General features: G+C 39.8%; 1 pseudogene across 1 annotated transcript in view; it reads left to right on the plus strand.

Annotated features, from left to right (window-relative positions):
* The first annotated feature begins 9,852 nt into the window (after positions 1-9,852).
* LOC308341665 (poly(A) polymerase type 3-like) overlaps positions 9,853-20,993 on the plus strand; it is a 119,348-nt pseudogene continuing 108,207 nt past the window's right edge. Inside the window, exons 1-2 of the transcript in view lie at positions 9,853-9,988; positions 12,547-13,260. The product of the transcript in view is annotated as a poly(A) polymerase type 3-like (transcript). The remainder of the gene's footprint in view (positions 9,989-12,546; positions 13,261-20,993) is intronic.

Genomic DNA, 20,993 nt, shown 5'->3' on the forward strand with positions numbered 1-20,993 from the left:
AGACTGACGTGCTTCCTACTGTGCTAAGAAGGCACTTGATATGTCAAAAAACAGTATAAGTAAAGTCAAAAGACAAAAGACAAACTAGAAGAACATATTTGCAACCTACTTTGCAGATAATGGGCTAATATCTCTAATTTATAACTTTTTAAAATTTTAGGGGAAAAATCCTATAGAAAAATGGACAAATGACAAAAACAAACAACTTACAATAATATAAAAAATGGCCTTTAAACATATTGAAAGATGTTTGACTTCACTCAAAAGAGAAATGCAAAATAAACTCTACTAAAATATATTTCTTACCCTTACATTAGCAAAAATTGAAAAGCTTGACAATGTGACTCTCTGGCAAGACTATGGGGAAAACAGACACCCTTTATATCACTGTGGGAATGAAAAAAATTATGGGAAAGTTGGTAATACAGAAACAAATACAAAATGATACATGCATATATGCCTTGACCCAACAATCTTACTTCTAGGAATTTAGATGCACAAAGAAGTGGAAATACTTCCAGAAATTTAAAAAAATATGTGTGTACAGTACTATTTCTTTTTTTTTAAAGATTTTTATTTATTTATTTGACAGACAGAGATTACAAGTAGGCAGAGAGGCAGGCAGAGAGAGAGGAAGGGAAGCAGGCTTCCTGCTGAGCAGAGAGCCCGACGTGGGGCTCCATCCCAGGACTCTGGGATCATGACCTTAGCCAAAGGCAGAGGCTTTAACCCACTGAGCCACCCAGGTGCCCCCCACAGTACTATTTCTTGAAGCATGATTTGAAGTTATAAAATAATGGAAACTAATCAAATATTGAAGCATAGGACATTGAAAAATCTTTGACACAGAAACACAATGAATTCTATGCAGCTGTAAAAAAAAAAAAATAGCAGAGATGATCTCGAAACACTAAAAGGGAGTTATTTCAGGAGTTACCATTAAGTTAAAAATAAAAAGCATAAGAGCTTAAATAGGATGCTACCTTTTATGCACAAAAGAAGGGAAAATGGGGTATATGCGTACATTTTCTTATCTTTACAAAAAGAAACACTAACAGAAAAACCAGATAACTAAAATTGGCAGCATGCAGAGGTTGGGAAGAAATATGGTGGAAGGGATGTGACAGGAGTATCACTTCTCTGAGAATCCCTTTTTTGCCTCGTTTTGGATCTTGAAAGCATATATGTTCTACACATTCAAAAATTAAATTTGACCACTAAGAATGGGGGAAAATAAAAAACTGATAGCAAAAGAAAAGACATGAATCTAATTATATTTCAAATGAATACCATAACCACACTGTAAGGAAAAAGAATAAGAAGAAAAGAGCCAAGGAAGGAAAGAAAGAAGGAGCCAAGTAACATGTTTGACTATACACCCTTAGTCTTGGGCAAGGTGGCATGCAGGGAAGAATTACAAGTGAATCGAGCTCATGTTAGAGTTTTGTTTATTGTAGTAGTATCAGCAATGTGATTCTAAGTTATTTAAAAGGTTTTATTTTATTTTATTTTATTTTATTTTATTTTATTTTATTTGACAGACAGAGATCACAAGTAGGCAGACAGGCAGGCAGAGAGAGAGGAAGGGAAGCAGGCTCCCCGCTGAGCAGAGAGCCCTATGCGGGGCTCGATCCCAGGACCCTGGGATCATGAACTGAGCTGAAGGCAGAGGCTTTAACCCACTGAGCCACCCAGGTGCCCCCTAAATTATTTTAGAATATATTACAAGACTGAGCAAAGATACTGGTGTTGTGGGGAGCTAGATCTTATGGAGGAAGGAGAGACATACAAATAGGGAATGGAAGAAGACTAGAAAGCACTTTGCGGGGATGGCTGGAATTGGAGATCTCAAGCATGAATTTATGATTTCTAAAAAGTATATATGGTATATATATATGTGTGTGTGTGTGTGTATAAGTCTCTATGTAAATGTATTTACAGGTGTACATTTGTATATGTGTATATATACACTTGTGTATATCTTAATTCTGTCCACTGAAAGGGCCAAGAAGCAAAGATGCTCTGGTAACAATGATAATACCTGGTACCTAGATCCTGATCTTTAATATTATTCTTCACTAAGATGAACCAGTGCTCCTCAAAGACATGGCTAATCCCATGCATGGAGCAAGGTAAATGAGAGTCAGGAATGGCTAGTTATGCCAGAAAATAAGAAATGGTAAAAAAAAAAAAAAAAAAAAAAGATGAGACATGTCAGAACACAAGAGCCTCTTGAAGAGACTCCTCTAGCCAAATCTGGGATAATTTGTGTACCAAAATAAGTACAGTAATGAACTGCAAGTCATTGAAGAAATAGAAATTAATGAGTTCATACCTATAATAAATAAATAAGCACGCAGAGAACAGGGCTCTTGATTATAGTTGAAAGCTGGGGCCAACTGATAAATATGGAGGAGTACACAGGTTGGAAGGTCATCATTTTGCAATAATCATTAGTTAAGTTTGAATCAGGCAAAATCACCAATGGACACTCAATCTAGGAGGAAATTTTGATAAAGGACAGCATGTTTTCATAATCCTAAGAAGACCTATTAGTTACAACAGTGAAAAAAAAAAGTGGTGATTTTAGAGACTAAATTGGACAACATCTAGACTGGGGAATCCAAATTAATGTCACCACTGTGACATTAGAGGTGACATAGAGGTGAATATCTCATGCCTCTAAATGTGCTATCCAAGGATACAATATATCCTATGCAGTATTTTGGTGTAGAATGTATAACGTGAATGTAATTATGAAGATAGCATCAGAACAACCCCAAATGAAGAACATTTTTTAAAACAAGAAAGGAGTATTGTATTTGTGAAAAATGTCAGTGTCATAAAGACAAAGAGAGGCTCTAGAAATATTCCAGATTAAAGGAGGCTAAAAAGAGGCAACCATTAAAAGCAATAGCTAACCCTTAATTGGATTTTGTTGTTTTGGGGGTGCAGAGCAGTATGACTTTCTTAAGGACATTGGGCCAATAATTAAGCCAATAACTGATAAAGTTGGAATATGATTGGTAGATTAGAGTATTACATAGATGTTAAATTCACTGAAATTGGTAACTATATAAATGGTCCCTGACTTATGATGTTTTGACTTACAATCTTTCAACTTTATGATGGTGTAAAAGTGATATACATTCAGTAGAAACTGTACTTTGAGTTTTAAATTTTGATCTTCTCCTGGGCTAGTGATACATGAAATAATCCTGTCTTATCACCTGGGCAGCAACCACCACAGCTCCCAGGCATGTGGGATCATGTAATCACAAGTGAGACCAAGTGATACACTGACAAATATTCTGTACCCGAGTAACCATTCTGTTTTTCACTTTCAGTATAGTACTCAATAAATTACATAAGTAATGTATTAAGTACTTGAGATATTATAACACTTTACTATAAAACAGTATTTGTGTTGGATGATTTTGCCCAGCTGTAGGCTGATGTGTTTTGAGCATGTTCAATGTAGGCTAGGCTAAGCTATGGTGTTCAACAAGTTAGGAGTATTAAATGCTTTTTAAATTTATAATGTCTTCAACTTTTGATGGGTTTATCAGAATATAACCCTGTCATAGGCCAAGGAAGATCTGTATTGTGATTCTGTAAGAGAATATCCATACTCTAAGGGAACATATACTGAACTTTTTAGTAGTAAAGTGCCATCATTTGGGGGTAAAAGATCAAATGGTGCAAGAAAACACACACACGAAAACACTATAGAGAACACATACACAAATGATAAAACAAAAGTTAAATATTTACAGTAGATAAATCTGGATAAAGGGTATATGAGTGTTTTCCTGTCATTTTTGCAACTTTGTTAAGTTTGAAATTCTTTCAAAATAAGACATTTTTTAAAGAAGAAAAATTAAAGACTAACTCAAGAATATCCATAGCAACTTTTTCCATAACAGCCTTTAACTAGAAAACTCAGGGGTCATCAGCAAGACACTGAGTAAACAGATTGTGGCATAGCCACATGATACGACACTGTTCAACAGCAAAAAGGAAGAACTGCTGAAAAGCACAGCAACATGGATGAACCTCAGAAACACTGAGCGAAAGAACATTCACGCATGCACAAAACATACTACTTGACTCAAGGAATATGAAGTGCAAGAGCAGGGAAAATAAATTTATGATAGATGTCAGGAGGTGGTTGTGTTTGGGGATGGGGTAAAATTGGTGGGGAGATAGTGTGTGGGAACTTTCTGGATGTTGAAAATGTTCTATATTTTGCTTGGGATGGTGGTCTCACAGATATTTACAAATGTCCTAACTCATCAAACTGAACATTTTAGACCTGTGCCTTTTATGTTGCATAAATTGTAACTCTAATTAAATGAATGAATGAAAAACAAACAAGCTAATTACTTTCAGGGAGATCCCTAAAGGTAAATTCAGGTTGAACGAGAGGTTGCATCCACTTAAACATCTGCAGAATTTGTTTCAGAGTTAGGACTATTGTGTCCTGAGAAAGACCTGAGGTATCTAAAAATATGAAAGGGAAATAATTCATTTAAAGAAGACCTAGAAGACCTATTTGAAACTGCGCAAGAGAAACCATTTATCTTAACCTTCCCTCAAATAACCTTTAGAATATTTAAGAATGCTCTGTAGGATGTACACTTAATTTCAAACATAACTAACCAGTTTGTAATCCATAAAAATACCAGTATTTCTACACTTAAAAGGAGTTATGGATTTTGCTGCCTGGGGTTTTTATTTCCTATGTGTAAGGAGTGGCACCTCTCCATAGACTTGGGGCCTGTTTGAGCATCATCCTGCACCAGACACATGGTCCTAGTCTGCGGCTGCTGGGCAACAACCAGGGCTGCAATTCCATGGTAGTGGGTTCCTCCCAGTCCAGTATCTCTCTTTAACAGCACCTTAAGGAGCTCACTTTCTTCAAGCAATAAAAAGGATCATTCAGAGAAACTAACTTACATGACAGAAATAATCTAAGTTTAAATATTTGTGCCATATTCCAAGTACAGGTCCTGGAGTCAGAGTGTAATTTTAGAGCAGCTGCTATCTTCTCTAGATGCTGGTGAAATCTTCAGCCAGGTAGCACAGGGTGACATCTGTGCTTGTCCTGTGGCCGCTCTCCATCTTTGGTCAGGCTGGTTCTGCTCCTGGACCCCTTTTGCTGCAGAGTGCCACACTGGTCTGTTGTGTATGTGTATGTAGGTGTGTGTGTGTATTGGGGGGGCGTCGCTTCTTATTTTCACAGCTACACATATTCCAGAGTTTCTCATTCTCTTCAGTTACTCAAAGTCCAATTTCAAGGGCACAGATTTTTATCAATGATTCTTTTATTGTTCTAGAATCTGTACTTTGAATTGTTATGGCTCAAATCTTTGCAAAACAGGGACTTCTACAAGAAAAATTTTTGCAGATGCCTGCTGTCCGTGAGCTTCTGTACAAATCCCCATTAAATTCCTGCAGGGACCAGGGTAGAAAGGTTTTTTTTTTTTTTAATAGTCTTCCAAAGCATAACTAGAAAATAAAAATTGTCTGGATTAAGACCTTCTCCCAACACACAAGTGCCCCTTTATCTAACGCAGCCAGCAGCGAGAGACAAAGCCACTTACTTACTGTGTCATGGGTGTTTTACAAGTTATCCAGTTCACACTCACCGTATTTGGGTGGCAGGTGGATCTGAGCCTTTGAAAAAACAACCGAATGTGGAAAGAACAATGGGCTGGGAGTCTTGAGTCTTGAGTTCCACCTCAAATTTTGTCTAAATAACTGCATGATCTTAGTCTCTGATTCTCCACTTTCTCATATGTGAAATAAAGGGTTTCATACTGGTTACTTCTGAGAATGGGTGTTGGAACTATTAACTACTAGGAGAGACTTCCAGATTTAAAGGTCCAAGACTGTGTTAGAAAAATACATACCAACTGAGATTTAAAAAAAAAAAAAAAACCACAGAAGCAGACAAGCTCTTACATCTACACACATGCTAACTATTGAGGGAGAATGGAAGCCCTTCCTTACAGAAAAATTCCAAAATTCCAAGTAATATATGTAGAAGGAATGAGGGCAAGAGAAAAATTACCATTTGAACATCACAGTAATAATTATTGTGGACAAGATTTGGGGATAAAACCTTAAAGAGGAACAAAATAGTTGCATAGTCTCAAATTATCTCCCCAAAAATATTTGTTAAGTGTTTTGGTGGTTTTAACATATGTTCACAGATGTTTTGATAATCCTACCTCTAGGAGCCATTTATTTTCCCAGCTCTCAAGTGCTAAGTAGATTTAGTTACTGACTTCTAATGGATAGAGTATGGAAAGAGGAGAAGAAACCCACAACCTAGTAATATCACAGTGGAGAAACCTGGCAGACAGATATCACCTTAACCAAGAAATCAAAGTTTACAGCAGCAGTAGTAAGATGATTAGGACATGTTGATACCGTGTATCCCTGATATGATACAATGAGAAAGGCATTCATCTCTATGATATTCTAAAACACTGGCAACCCCAGTCTGATCATTAGAAAACATCAGACAAAACCAAATTGAGGGACATTATACAAAATATCCAGCTAGTGCTCCTTGAAAGTGTCAAGTGCATGAAAAACAAGGCAAGACTGAGAAACTGTTCCAGTTGGAGGAGACAAAAGAGATATGGTGACTAAATGCAACATAGCGCCCTACTGAAGCCTACTTACTGGAGCAGAAAAAAGCATGCGTGGGAAATGGTTGCAATTCCCATGAAGGCTGAAGTTTAGTTAATAGTGCTGTACCAATGTTAATTTCTTAGGTTTGAGGAAGGTTGTTACATGCAATGTAACAACATTAAGAGAAGCTGCGTGAAAGCTATCAGGGTGTATCTCACTTATTTGCACTTCGCTGAGGCTGTGTTTTTTACAGACTGAAGGTTTGTGGCAACACTGTGTTGAGCAAATCTCCTGGCAGCATTTTCCCAGCAACATTTGTTTACTCTTGGTCTCTGTGTCACATTTTGGTGATTCTTACACTACTTCAAACTTTTCATCACTATTCTGTTTGTCATGGTGATCTGTGATCAGTGATCTTTGATGTTACTCTGGTGCTCCGTTTTGGGGGTACCACAAATTGCATCCGATTAAGATAGCAAACGTAATTGAGAGATGTTGTGTGTGTTCTGACTGCTCCACTGATGGGCAGTCTCCCATGTCTCTCCCTCCCCTCGGGCCTCCACGTTCTCCGAGACACAGTAATACTGAAATTAGGCCAGTTCATAGACCCTACAATGGCCTGTAAGTGTTCAAGGGAAGGGAAAAGTTGCACACCTCTCTCTTTAAATCAAAAGCTAGAAATGACTAAGCTTATCGTAGAAGCCATGTCGAAAGCTAAGATAGGCTGAAGTCTAGGCCTCTTGAGCCAGTCAGCCAAGTTGTGGATGCCAAGGGAAAGTTCTACTCCAGTGAACACGTGAATGATAAGAAAACAAAACAGTCTAATTACTGATATGCAGAGAGTTTCAGCGGTCTGTGTAGAAGATCAAACCAACTGCAATAGTCCCTTAAGCCAGAGCATAATCCAGAGCAAGTCCCTAACTCTCTTCAGTTCTGTGAAGGCTGAATGAGGTGGGGAAGCTGCAGGAAAAGAGTTTGAAGCTAAGAGAGATTGGATCATGAAGTTTAAGGAAAGAAGCCATCTCCATAAAATAAAAGTGCAAGCTGCAGCAAGGTGTCCAGAAGATGTAGCTTAGATAAGTCATGAAGGTGGCTACCCTAAACCACAGATTTTCAACCTACATGAAACTATTGGAAGAAGATGCCATGTACGACTTTCATTGCTAGAGAGCACATGCCACTGACTTGTTTCAAAGCTGCAAAGGACAGGCTGACTCTCTAGTTAGGGGCTGATGGAGCTGGTGACTTGAAGTTGAAGCCACTGCTCACTTACCATTCTGAAAACCCCAGGACCCTTAAGAATTATGCTAAATTCACTCTGCCTGTGCTTTATAAGTGGAACAACAAAACCTGAATGACGGCACATCTGTTTACAACATGGTTTACCCAATATTTTAAGTCCACTGTTGAGAACTACTGCTCAAAAAAAAAAAAATTCCATTTAAAATATTGCTGCTCATTGACAACTCACCTGTCACCCAAGAGGTCCGATGGGGATGGACAACAAGATTAATGTCATTAATGTCTGTTAATACAACATTCATTCTATAGCCTGTGGTTCAAGGAGCAATTTCGACTTTCAAGTCTTACTATGTAAGAGATACATTTCATAAGGCTATAGTTGCTGTGGATAGTGATTCCTCTGATGGACCCGGGCAAAGTCCATTGAATACTTTCTGGAAAGGATTCACCATTCTACATGCGATTAAGAACATTCATGATCCATGGGAAGAGGTCACAATATCAACATGAACAGGAATCTGGAAGAAGTTGATCCCAGCCCTCATCAATGACCTGGCAGGCTCAGGACTCCAGTGGAGGCAGGAAGAGCAGATGTGGTGGAAACAGCGAGGGGACTAGAAGCAGCAGGGGAGCCTGAACATGTGAGTGAATGGTTGCGATCTACTGATCGAACTTTCACGGCCGAGGGGCTGCTTCTTACAGATGAGCAAAGACAGTGGTTTCCTGAGCTGGACTCTACTCCTGGTGAAGATGCTGTGAAGATGGTTGAAATGACAACAGAGGATTTAGAGTATGACATACACTTAGCAGCAACAGGGTTTGAGAGGACTGACTCCAATTTTAAAAGAAGTTCTACTTTGGGTAAAGTGTTATCAAACAGCATCACATGCTACAGAGAAATTGTTTGTGAAAGGAAGAGTCAAATGGTGCTGTAAACTTCATTGCTGTCTTATTTTAAGAAATTGCCAGAGCCCACCTACCATTCAGCAGCCACCACCCTCATCAGTCAGCAGTCATCAACATTGAGGCAAGACCCTCCACCCACAAAAAGATTACAACTTGCTGTGGCTCAGATGACTCATTGGGATTTTTCAGCAATAGAGTATTTTTAAATTAAGGTATGTACGTTCTTTTTATAGACATAATGGTATTGCACACTTAACAGACTGCAGTGTAGTGTAAACATAACTTGAATATGCACTGGGAAAACAAAACATTCATTTGACTTGCTTTACTGTGATATCTGCTTTATTGTGGTGGGTCCAGAACCAAACCAGCAGGATCTCCAAGAAATATCTGTACAAGAATTCTATGTACTATCTTTGTAACTTATCTCTGTGCTATCTATGTAATTTATCTTTGTTCTATCTTTGAAACATCCATAAATATAAATTGCTTCCCCCCAAAAAGTTTAGAAAAATGTTAGGTTAAATTGCATTCAGTGTTGCAGTTAAAAATACGTTAATTAATTAAATTAACTCTCTATTGTTACATCCAGAGATCAAGTAAGAAACTAGCATAAATAAATAAGTCCTAAAAAAAAATTAAAGAATTATAGACCATTACACTCTCTTTTCTTGAAATACTGGCCAAGAACATCTTGACCCTACCAACAAAGCCTGGGCACATACCTTGCACATCATGTAGCCTAGAACTCATTATTTTGTCATTAGTTTGCTTTTCATATCTCTAAAAGAACCTCAGGAGATCATCTAGTCCCAGGCTGGGGAACCGTTTCATTCCCTCCAGGCCCATAGACCCATAGAAAACATTAGCATTAGTACAAAGCAACTTAATGCCATTTCAGTTGTTAGGGTTTTGTGTTGTTGTTGTTTTTCAGATATAGAAATGTGTGACATTATATTTGTGTGACTTTTAAATTAAGAAGAGTTTACATAAAATTGTTCCATACATATGGGGAGAACCACACAAAAACTTATATCCATATTAGGAACCATTTAAGGCATGAGAAGGAATGGAGAGGAGAACGATGATGAGGAGCTGCCTGATATCCCCAGGGGTGTGGACTTCATGGCCAATCCTGTCATGGCGTCCTACAGCCCAACACTGGATGAGGTGTTTATGGGAAGCAGCCCTGAGAGTAACTGCAGTCAGTGTCCTGGTGGAGGATGAGTGGCAAAGTTTGGGATCTAGATTTTGCTGTCAGGTCTGAGTGGAAAAACTGAATAATAACTAGAGCTTCCATTTATAGTGGCATATCCCATTCTGTTCCCACACTAGCCTTGTGAGGGAGATTTTGTTATTAGCCTCTGTTTATAGCCAGGGAAATTGAAGCTAAGGGACAGAAAGGAACTTGCCTCAGGTCTCACAGCTGGTGACCGGGGAAGCCAGCACTGGGACCTAGGTTCATAGGGCTTCAGAGTTCTGAGCCACCACACAAAATGAATGAAATTTGAGCAGACACAGGAACCACAAAGAGAAAGAAGAGGCAGGAATGACGTGAGAAAGTTTAGCCGTTGCCTCAAGTACCCGAGATTCACTTTTAATGGTTTACAGACCCAACATTGGAGCAAACAAGGAAATAGCAGTGGAGACAGAGACAGAAAAGCGTCCCTCCACCACCACACCCACCACCACACACACACATAGAGTAAAATATTAGACTCATGGAGGAAATGGAACTGAAGCCACCGTGTGTAACCATTCCCAGCTATATCTCTTCTGGACTCTTCCAGGGTCAGTCTTCCATCTGGCTCTGTCTTGTGCAGGCCTGCAGCTTGGCAGAGTCAAGGCTTGTGGGTTAGTGATGGGGAGTCCTTTCACCAAGATGGGGTGGTGTCTGGAAATGGTCCAGTGCTCTCACAACTGGCCGCTAGTGATCTTGGGACACATTCAGATACATCCATCTCCCTGAAAGGTCTTTCCCTGCTCTCCGGAATAGGTAGGGCCCCGGCATGTGCTTGGATATTGGCACAGAGTTCTCCATGGCATGTTTTCTATATTATTAATGAATGAACCATTTGAATGAGTGTATCTGACTTCTGCCTTCCTCACTTCTACCCAAGCTCCATAAAGACAAGGATTTTCTTCCCTATTTTTTAAACATCATACCTCCAGTTTTTAAGATGATACATGACCCAAAATAATGCTCAATATTTATGGAATGACAATGTGTTGCATGAGCATTGGGCTGCTTCCTGTCTATCTAACCCTGCTGGAAGAGGCTTGTCTCCTCGAACTTCTGGGCTGTTACCAGATGGAATTAGTACTCCCTACCCCCATCCCGAAGACCAGCTTGTTAGCCTGTTAACCATCACTTCACCTCCTTTTTACTTAAGTCCCTTCTCTGGATCCTATGTCCCTCTAAAGATGGGCTACAGTTTGCTGATCAGGACTGTGGCCTTTTTTTTTTTTTAAGATTTTATTTATTTATTTGACAGACAGAGATCACAAGTAGGCAGACAGGCAGGCAGAGAGAGAGAGGAGGTAGCAGGCTCCCTGCAGAGCAGAGAGGCCGATGCGGGGCTTGATCCCGAGACCCTGGGACCATGACATGAGCTGAAGGCAGAGGCTTTAACCCACTGAGCCACCCAGGTGCCCCAGGACTGTGGCCTTTATAATTGGATCCTGATGATAAAGACAACTCAGCTCAGAAGCTCCTGGTTTGTCATTCTGTTCTTGCTACCCTAGTATCCAATTCTTTCTTGGCCCCATTTTCACCTGCAAACCATTTTCTTCCAGGGAGTTCCAATTGTCTAATACAAAGCACACAAGTTAATGAATCACATGGACGTTAAGGGGCCAGAGGGCCATAGTGTGCTGGATATTGTCCATGTCAGACAGTGGCAACAGTGTTTTACGCTAATTGACTGTCTCTCTTTCTTCTTTTTAAAAGATCCACAGTGGAGAGCACTGGTAGTGGTTATATCTTAGGTTTCAGGTGTGAAAATGACTTAATTGATAACACCTGGGGAGGCTATACCAGCTGAAGGGACTTTGGGTGTGTAACCTGTTTGGTGGGAAAAGAATTTTTCACCTGGAAGGAAAAAAAAAGGAATCATAGTGGACACTGAGGGGAAAAAGGAGGGAGGGTTAACTGGGAACAGAACCTTCATTTGCTCTTTCAGACCCATTCACCATCTTTTCACACTCTGCTCTGTGCCCTAAGATCCCAACTTTTATCCACAGCAATAACCAGGTTTCTAGCTGGGTTTGGTCAATGGGAAGGGCTGGCAGGAGACTGGAAAATGGGAGGGCAGAGAAACACTGGTGGGTTGATTCCCTTGATTGCCTCTTGGCGAGGTGACAGCTTATGCATTCCTACACCAAAGGCCACAGCTCTCTCCTGCTACTGTACTCTCACTGGTTTCAGCCATCCCTCCCTCTTCTTGCCCTCTCCAGTGCAGAGACAGTAGGTGTCCTCCTGTAGCTAGCCCTGTGGTATGCCTCTAGCTTCTATAGTTTCCCTATATCTTGTCACACTGTTGTACCTAGTAATCTCATTAAACTTTCTTTAATCACCTTTTCGAGGTTCCCGCTCTTTCTGTTCTGCCTCCTCCTTACACAAAGACTCAGGCTGATGCTCTTGGCACACTGCCTCCACCCACCAGCCTCAATGGATCAGCCACAGGAAGGCCTGGCATGGGGGGCGGGGAAGTGACTGGGCGGTGCCCGCTGAGGACACCTTGCTGTTCCCAGTTAAAGAGTGGGGATCACAGCAAACACATAAGCCGCAGAAGCACTATGACCTTACCTCTCGGATCAGCTTAGCAGCCCCCAAGGACATTGGCTACTAACACAGATAACCAACTGAGACTCTGCAACCCTTTGGGGTTTTTGAAGAGGAAGACGAACTGCAGCGCAGGATTTTAATTTGGGGAAAATTAAATAACCTGGTAAAAGAGTGGATCCGAGAAATCAGTGAAAGCAAAAATCTTCCACAATCTGTAACTGAAAATGTTGGAGGAACAATTTTCACATTTAGATCCTACAGATTAGGGATACATATAAAAGGCTGTTGAAGAGGCATCAAACTGCGTTTTGATGAGCTAGAGACTGATAGTTTGTTTGCAAGTCTGGCACTGCAGACTCTTCCAGAAGACTTGGATTTATGAGATGACAGACTGCTTAAGAATTTAGATATAAGATGTGTAAGAAGTCTTAAAGGTTGCAGAATAATAGATGAAGCTTTACATCTAGTACCAAACATTGACAATTTTAGTTGTCTCTCAGAGCTATCAAACTGGGGGCTAAATGCCACAACATCTATTCCAATATATTAGGTTTCTTCCGAGGTGTTTCCTGAACTATGCTAGTAGCAAGAACTTGCCAGCTTTACCCAAATGCAATAATATCAACTTTTTTTTTAAGATTTTATTTATTTGACAGAGAGAGATCACAAATGGGCAGAGAGTCAGGCAGAGAGAGAGAGGGGGAAGTAGGCTACCTGCTGAGCAGAGAGCCTGGTGGGACTGGATCCCAGGATCCTGAGATCATGACCTGAGCTGAAGGCAGAGGCTTAATCCACTGAGCCACCCAGGCACCCCAGTAACATGAACTCATACACATAAATTTTTCTTGGTATTTTCTAAATGATATCTGTTTAGATTATACTGAAATAAAATTGTAGACACTGAAAAAAAGATTAAAAATTACTCAATGATTAAATATTGTAATAATGATTCCAAAATACAGATAGTGAGTGAATTTATGTGGTGAGACTACAGGTGCTTTTTTCCTTCTAATTTTTGACTTTTCTGAATTGTAAATTTCTTAGAATGACAAAGTAGCATCTTTTATAAGGGAAAGCACCAGTAAACTTAATTTTGTAAGTGTATTATTTATGAGACTGTAGTAACTTAGAGAAGATGCTTATGATTTTTTAGTAAAAGGATTAACACTTAAAACTGCATCTAAATTGATATGTACATCTGTGGTCAGGGGCGAAAGAAATAGATAAAGTGTAAGACTGGTTGTATTTTGATGAATTTTAAAACTCCACGGCTTTTTAATATTTATTTATTTTTAAGTGTGTTTATTTAAGTAATCTCTCCACCCAGCATAGGGCTCAAATTCCCAACCCTGAGATTGAGTCACATGTTCCTCCAAAAGAGTCAGTCAGGCACGCCCCTTTAAAAAAAATTTTTTTTAAATATAAAACAAATAAGTTGTGGACAGTAATCAAATACTATTCCAGTTAAGAATGGGACAGAAAATGTGGAGGAAAAGCTGTTCTCAAGCTCTGCCTTTATTTCTGGAAAAGACAATGTTTACTTTGTATTAGAGACCGGATTAAGCATTTTTGATACTTCTGTTGCATCAGACTGTTCCCTCCTTTCCCATAGACAAGATTGCTCCCTTACTATGTATTAATTATGTATTATTATGTATTACTATGTATTTAGGTCTTCTCTCTGAATCTTAGGCTCACCTTTGTCCCAGATATTGCATCAGCTCCCATCTTTGTTCCAAATTTCTTAACTTAAAGGTTATTTCACCCCATTCCTACTGCGAGCAAAGAATTTAACTACCTGGGTAAATTCCCCCCCTGGGTCAAGCAGTAATTGATTCCCTCTCATCAGGAAAATGGCTAAGATGACATCACAATGACCAGATTCTTCTCTGTGGAGGGCATAACTTCCTAAAACACTAAGTCCAAATAGTTTTGCTTAAACTGCTTGCAGTACAACTAAATTATTGAAAAGAATGTTTTAGGGCAAATTCCACAAATTCCTCAGTCCTGAATGTTTTCAATCAAACTACCAATGGTTTTTTTCTTCCTTAAGCTAGATTTCAAATAAGAAGATTTCAAAAAATCACCATAGACACAGAATTCTAAATTCGCTAAATTTTATTCACAGCTGCTCACCTGTTTACATACATAGATACCTTCAATCACAACGTCTGCCTGTGGTTGGAAATGACCACAGGTTGGAGGGCTTATTCAGAGGAATCACTTCTAGAAGTGCTACAGTGGAGACAAGGCAGCTTTGACTATAATTTCAATGAAAAGCACTGAATATCCATTTCCAAGGTTTTTTTTTTCCTTTAACCAAAATCTAAAAAATACATCCAAGCTCCTCTATTTGCCCAAGGCCTTCTCCTTGTCTCCCTCTGTTGTGTCCTGACTCTAGGCTACACCAAATCTGAATAAAATGTGACCCGTTGTTAACTCTGCTCGGAGGTATACTTAGGCCTATTAGTTTGGTATCCTCCACTTTGTGGAGTTTTAATAAGCTTGATTACATATTTGTACTTCGTTCTTATGTTAGGATTTTATAGTCTTTCTTTTCCCCTAAGACTTGACTTTTTAGGTAATCTCTACACCCAACATGGGGCTCAAATTCACAACCTCCCAAGATCAATAGTCACACATTTCACTGACAGAGTCAGCCAGGCAACCCAGGATTTTACATACTTTTACTAACTTTCTAAATGGCGCAAACCTTACCAGAAGGAGTATAGGGTGTCCCCGCCAATGTCAACCCATTAGAATAGAACCACCTTCTCACAGATCTAAAGTAAATGAACTGGATTGCCTTTTTCCATACTGGCAACGGGTACCAGCTCTCTATCCACTAGCTCTTGGCCTTTATAGAAGACAGCAACTTCCCCCTGTCTGGGGACATTTGAAGGGTCATATCTGAGGCGGGTCTTTCTCAAGATTGTACTTTTCTTCCTCAAACTGACGGCTACAGTAAGAATACAACATAACCCCCAGAGCAGAAATACCACTCGTTCTGGGAGGAAGTGGCTTAGGTACCAAAATTATTGCAGGACCTTGTTAATAGGAATATTTCAAGAATCTGGGGGACACATATGTGTAGGGATCTTGAGAATACTGCATTGGGAATGATGATACGGAGGCAGGGTTAGGAAACTGGGTGGATTATAGCTTATTATTATTGGGGCCACTCCTTCATGACTTGGAACTCAGTATTCTGGCAAAGGACACCAGGATCCCATCCAACATGCTGCTGAGAAGGCTCTTTGAAGCTTTCATACCATGATAGCCTAGGATAACTAGGTGGAGATGCTGTAATGGCCTTGGCATGGAATTGAGGAAGGCATCCGAAGATTCAGGGAAGTAAAAATATTAGAATGAATTTATTATTTGTGATCAGAGAAACGGGCACTGGACAGTATTCCCTAGGAGGGCCCAAAGAACACTTTTTTCACTAAAGCAGGGAGGAAAGCATTGCTAAGGAGCACCAGTTAATTTGAAAAACTCTGTGGTAACTGTCTTGTACAGGCTGGGATTGACAGAAGATTTACCATGGAATTAAGATTCCTAATATCAAGGCAATAGTAGGATTCTGGAATGGCAGAGACCAATGGCCGCTCTTAACTGTTAGAATAAAGGGGGCATATGCCATATTGGGCAGCAAGGCTATAGTAGTATTTGGTATGTTTTGACTCTCAGCTAATAAGTCATGGTGTTCCTAGGGGGGAGACAGATGGAAAGTCAACCAGAATGTTATTTGACCTGTATAATAAAATGGAAAAAATTGAGAGCTGGTGAACAAAAACCTTCACCAGCATTTCTTTCAGAGAGAAAGATTCTTTCACCCAGTTTCTAAATATGTCACTTCACAGACCCAAAGCCCACTCACTGAAGAAGAGATAGATCCCTTTGAGGAAAGACAATGCAATGTTACTACAAGTATTTATGGTAAACATTCCCTTGATCCTTCTCCAGAGGGATCGAAAGCTTCTTATCACTGTGCTTATGCACTGGCAAAAGGGAATTGTCAGACTTTTCAAGAACAGTTGAATATAGGGACCATGGCTCTGTGTTGATACTGAATCAAGGGACCTGAAGTACTTTTCCTTATTCTCCAGTTAAAATGGGGTGATAGGGAGGCCAAGTGACAAAAGGAGCTCTAGTTCAAATGTGTCTTACTATGGGTTCACTAGATCTTTTGGATCTACCCTGTTGTTACTTCTCTGGTATCTGAGCATGTAGTTGGGACACATACAGGCAGTAGCTGACAGTACATTCACATTGGTTTCCCAACCTGCGAAGTAAGAGGCACTATGGTAAGAAACTTGAAACCATTTCTTCCTTCGGCCAAGTCAACATGTCAAAGTAATAATACATGCTGGCAGGATAGATCACTGGTTACCCATACTGGTCGCCAAAGGAATAACGCGCTATGGAATTTGGTTGTTTTCTTTTGTTGTTGTTCTTGGTTTTTTTGCTCCCCTCCTTGTTTTATTTCTCCAGACCTTCACTCTAGCTCCTTAGGATCCCTTCTTATTCTCCTCCACCACCTCCTCTGCCTCTTCCTCCTTCTTCTTCTCCTACTTCTCCTTCTTCTTTTTAAGATTTATTTATTTACTTGAGAGAGCCAGCAAGGCAGGGGGAGGGGCAGAGGGCGAGAAAGAGAGAATCCTCAAGCAGACTCCCCACTGAGAATGGAGCCTAATATGGGGCTTGATCCCAGGACCCTGATATCATGACCCGAGCCAAAACCAAGAGCTGGACGCTTAACTGACTGAGCCACCCAGCTGCCACATGGATATAGTCTAAATTTTTCTGAAGAAATTTTTCACTTAAAATATAATTTTTAGGGGGACCTGACCTACCTTTCACCCAAGTAAACTGTGGAGATTTGGCCCAGTCTTGTGCCTGCCTTCCTTTTCCACGATATGGCACTGGGCATACTTCTAAACAAAACTCTTCTTGCCCTTCTCAATATCACCCATTTTTATTTTTATGTTTACTTTTTTAGATTTTTAAAAATTTAAATTCAATTAGCCAACATACAGTAGTACATCATTAGTTTTTGATATAGTGTTCAATGATTCATTTGTTACGTATAACACACAGTGCTCATTACACCATGTGCCCTCCTTAATGCCAATGACCCCATTACCCCATCTCCCCACCCAACTCCCTTTCTGCAACCTTCCATTTGTTTCCCAGAGTCAAGAGTCACTTGTGGTTTGTCTCCCTGATTTCTTCTCACCAGTTTTCCCTCCCTTCCCCTATGATCCTCTGCCCTATTCCTTATATTCCACCTACAAGTGAAACCATACGATAATTGTCTTCTCTCTGTTTGCATAATCCATTTTTAAATCACTCTTTTGTCATGCAGGTGACAAAAGGTGAGCCCTTGCAAGTCAGCCAGCCGGCTCTCCCTAGCAGACCTTATTTCTTAAAAACAAACAAATAAATAAATAAAATTTAATTGTGGTATAATGTACTTTTTGACTTTTTAAAAAAATATATTTTATTTTATTTATTTGAGAGAGAGAGTGAGACAGCACAGGCAGGTGGAGGAGGTAGAGAGGAGCAGAGGGAGAAGGAGAAGCAGACTCTCCTCTCAGCAGGGAGCCCAACAGGGGGCTCAATCCCAGGACCCAGGATCATGACCTGAGCTGAAGGCTGGTGCTTAACCAACTGAGCCACCCAAGCGCCCCACTTTTAGACTTTTTTTTTTGTTGCAACTTGCCATTTTAATCATTTTTAAGTGTACAGTTCAGTGGTATAAAGTATGTTTTACTTCGCTGTGCAGCCATCACCACTGTCCATCGCTGGAACTTTCTCACTCATCCCAAACTGAAATTCTGTATCCAATAAACAATAACTCCCCTTTCTCTCCTTCCTCTAGCTCTTGGTAACTACTATTCTATATTCTGTCTCTATGTATTGAACTATTCTAACTACCTCATGTAAGTGGAATCACACAGCATTTGTCATTTTGTGTCTCGTTTCTTTCACTTAACAATGTCTCAAGGTTCATTCACATTGTTGCATGTGACAATTTTGTTCTTTTTAAAGGCTGAATAATATTCCATTGTATGTTTCTATGACTTTTTTTTGTCCATTCATCTTTTGATGGGCATTTGGGTTGTTTAAGCACTTTCATAAGAATTGACTTAACCTATGAGGTTTTATCCCCATTTTCAGATGAAGAAACTGAGGCACAGCTAAAGAACTTCCCCAGAGAGGTGCCTGGGTGGCTCAGATGGTTGAGCCTCTGCTGTCAGCTCAGGTCATGATCCCAGGGTCCTGGGATCGAGTTCCTCATTGGGTTCCCTGCTCAGCAGGGAGCCTGCTTCTCCCTCTCCCTCTGCTGCCCCCCCTGCTTGTGCTCTCTCTCTCTCTGTCAAATAAATAAATAAAATCTTAAAAAAAAAAAAAAAGAACTTCCCCAGACAGTGGTGAACTTAAATCCACATGCCTACGTGAGGACTATGAAGTATTAACCATTATGCTCTGCTCTTCCTATGTTTTTGAGCAAGAGGTACACGTAGCTAAATTCTGTACTGAAGGTGAGGAAATCCTCCCAGGCTGGATTGGAACAAGAGGTCTTCATAGCAGCTGTGGCTTGGATCTGACCCTCAAAGGAAATGAAAGATTTAAATAAGTAATGGACTGCAAGAGCCAAGGCATAAAATGGCGGGGACAGGATTTGCATTGAGGGAAAGAGTTATGTAAGGACCTGTAGGACCAGATGTTTTCTGCAGGGAGGATCATATGCCAAGCAAAACACCTGTTGAAAAAGTAAGGTAAGCAGTGATCCAAGGGGTGTCTCACATCCTTGGCAGGACTGTGCTTCCTTAAACTCTGACACTGGAGGCAGGGGGTTAAAAGGCTTTTGAAAAGCTAATGTGCCTTTTCCCCCAAACCTATGGTACATTTAGCTTTGTAAATCAAATGATATTTTAAGTGACCTAGAAGGATTGGCTATTTAAAACAACCTGTCATTTCTTATAAATCTAGTGTGAGTTATGGGTGGTTTATTCACTTCATGACATTCACCAAGTCATTAATCAACACCTTCGAAAGACAATCCATCTTTTCACTGTGAACTTCTCTGCTGAAGTGAGAGAAGGTGAAGACAACAAGATACTGTGAGCAGTCAAGAATTCAATGAGTGTTTAAATGGTAGCACTTGAGACTTTAAGATCATGAGCTGCTTGAAATAAAAACCCCTGTTTTCTGGTCCTCTATCCCCCTTGAAGCCTAGCACAAAGTAGTCACCCAAACTTTTCAAATGCGGTCCTCGGAATGACTCAGAACCAAAAACAGGGACTGCTTGGATAGAGGAAACAGGCTCCTGGTTTGGACTCACCCACGCTGGGGTGACCGCTGGCCAATTATTTAAATGTTCTGGGCATCAGTATCCTTATTTGGAAAAGGGAAATTGCCATGCCTGAGTTAAGTAAATCAGTTCACATTTAAAAACTCATTTTTAGGAGCCATTATTAAGAACCTTGGGACTGACTCCATTTCAAGATAATCATTATAATAAATAGCAGTGGAGAATTTAGAGACTTCTTCTTTAAGAGATACATTCATTTCAGAGATTTCAGTCAAAAATAGCAATCTTGAGATGTGTCTGGTGAGTGGTGATTTGTCCAGTGAAGTAAGAACTTGCCCTTTGTACTTTCAATGCTTGTCCTTCTCAGGTGCCTGACACAGTCATGTCAGCTTGTCACTTCATGGGACAAAGTTCATGTCCTTTTTTGAACTAAGTCTCTCTTCAGTTTGTGTATTAAAAAGAAAAAAACACATGCACAAATGTCAGAGCTCCAAAATATCTGAGAAAAATTGATAGAACTGCAAGGAGAAATAGACAACTTTATACGTATAGTTGAAGACTTCAAGGCTCTTCTCTCAGCAATTGATAGAACAACTAGATAGAAAACCAGGAAGGATACAGAAGGACTTAATAAGACCATCAACCAACAAGACCTAAGAGACATTGATAGAACACTCCACTCAACAATAGTAGAAAACATACTCTTTTGAAGTACCTGTGAAACATATACTAAGATAGACTGTATCCTGGGGTATAAAAGAAACCTAAACAAATTTGAAAGAACTGAGATTACACAAAGTGTGTTTCCAAAAACAATGGGGTCAGACAGAAATCAGTAAAGGCAACAAGAAAATTTCCAAATACTTGAAAACTAAACACTATTAGGTAAGATATAGGTCAAAGAGAAAATCTCAAGAGAAACAAACAAAAAATACACTGATTGAACTGAATAAAAATGAAAATAGAGCATATCAAAATTTGTGATATATGACTCAAACAGTGCTGAGAGGGAAATATATAGCAAGAAATGCATATATTAGAAAAAAGGAAAAGCATTAAATCAATAATCTAAACTTTCCCCTTAAGAACCTA

Source organism: Martes martes (assembly GCF_963455335.1).
Source record: "Martes martes genome assembly, chromosome: 4".
Taxonomy (NCBI): Eukaryota; Metazoa; Chordata; class Mammalia; order Carnivora; family Mustelidae; genus Martes; species Martes martes.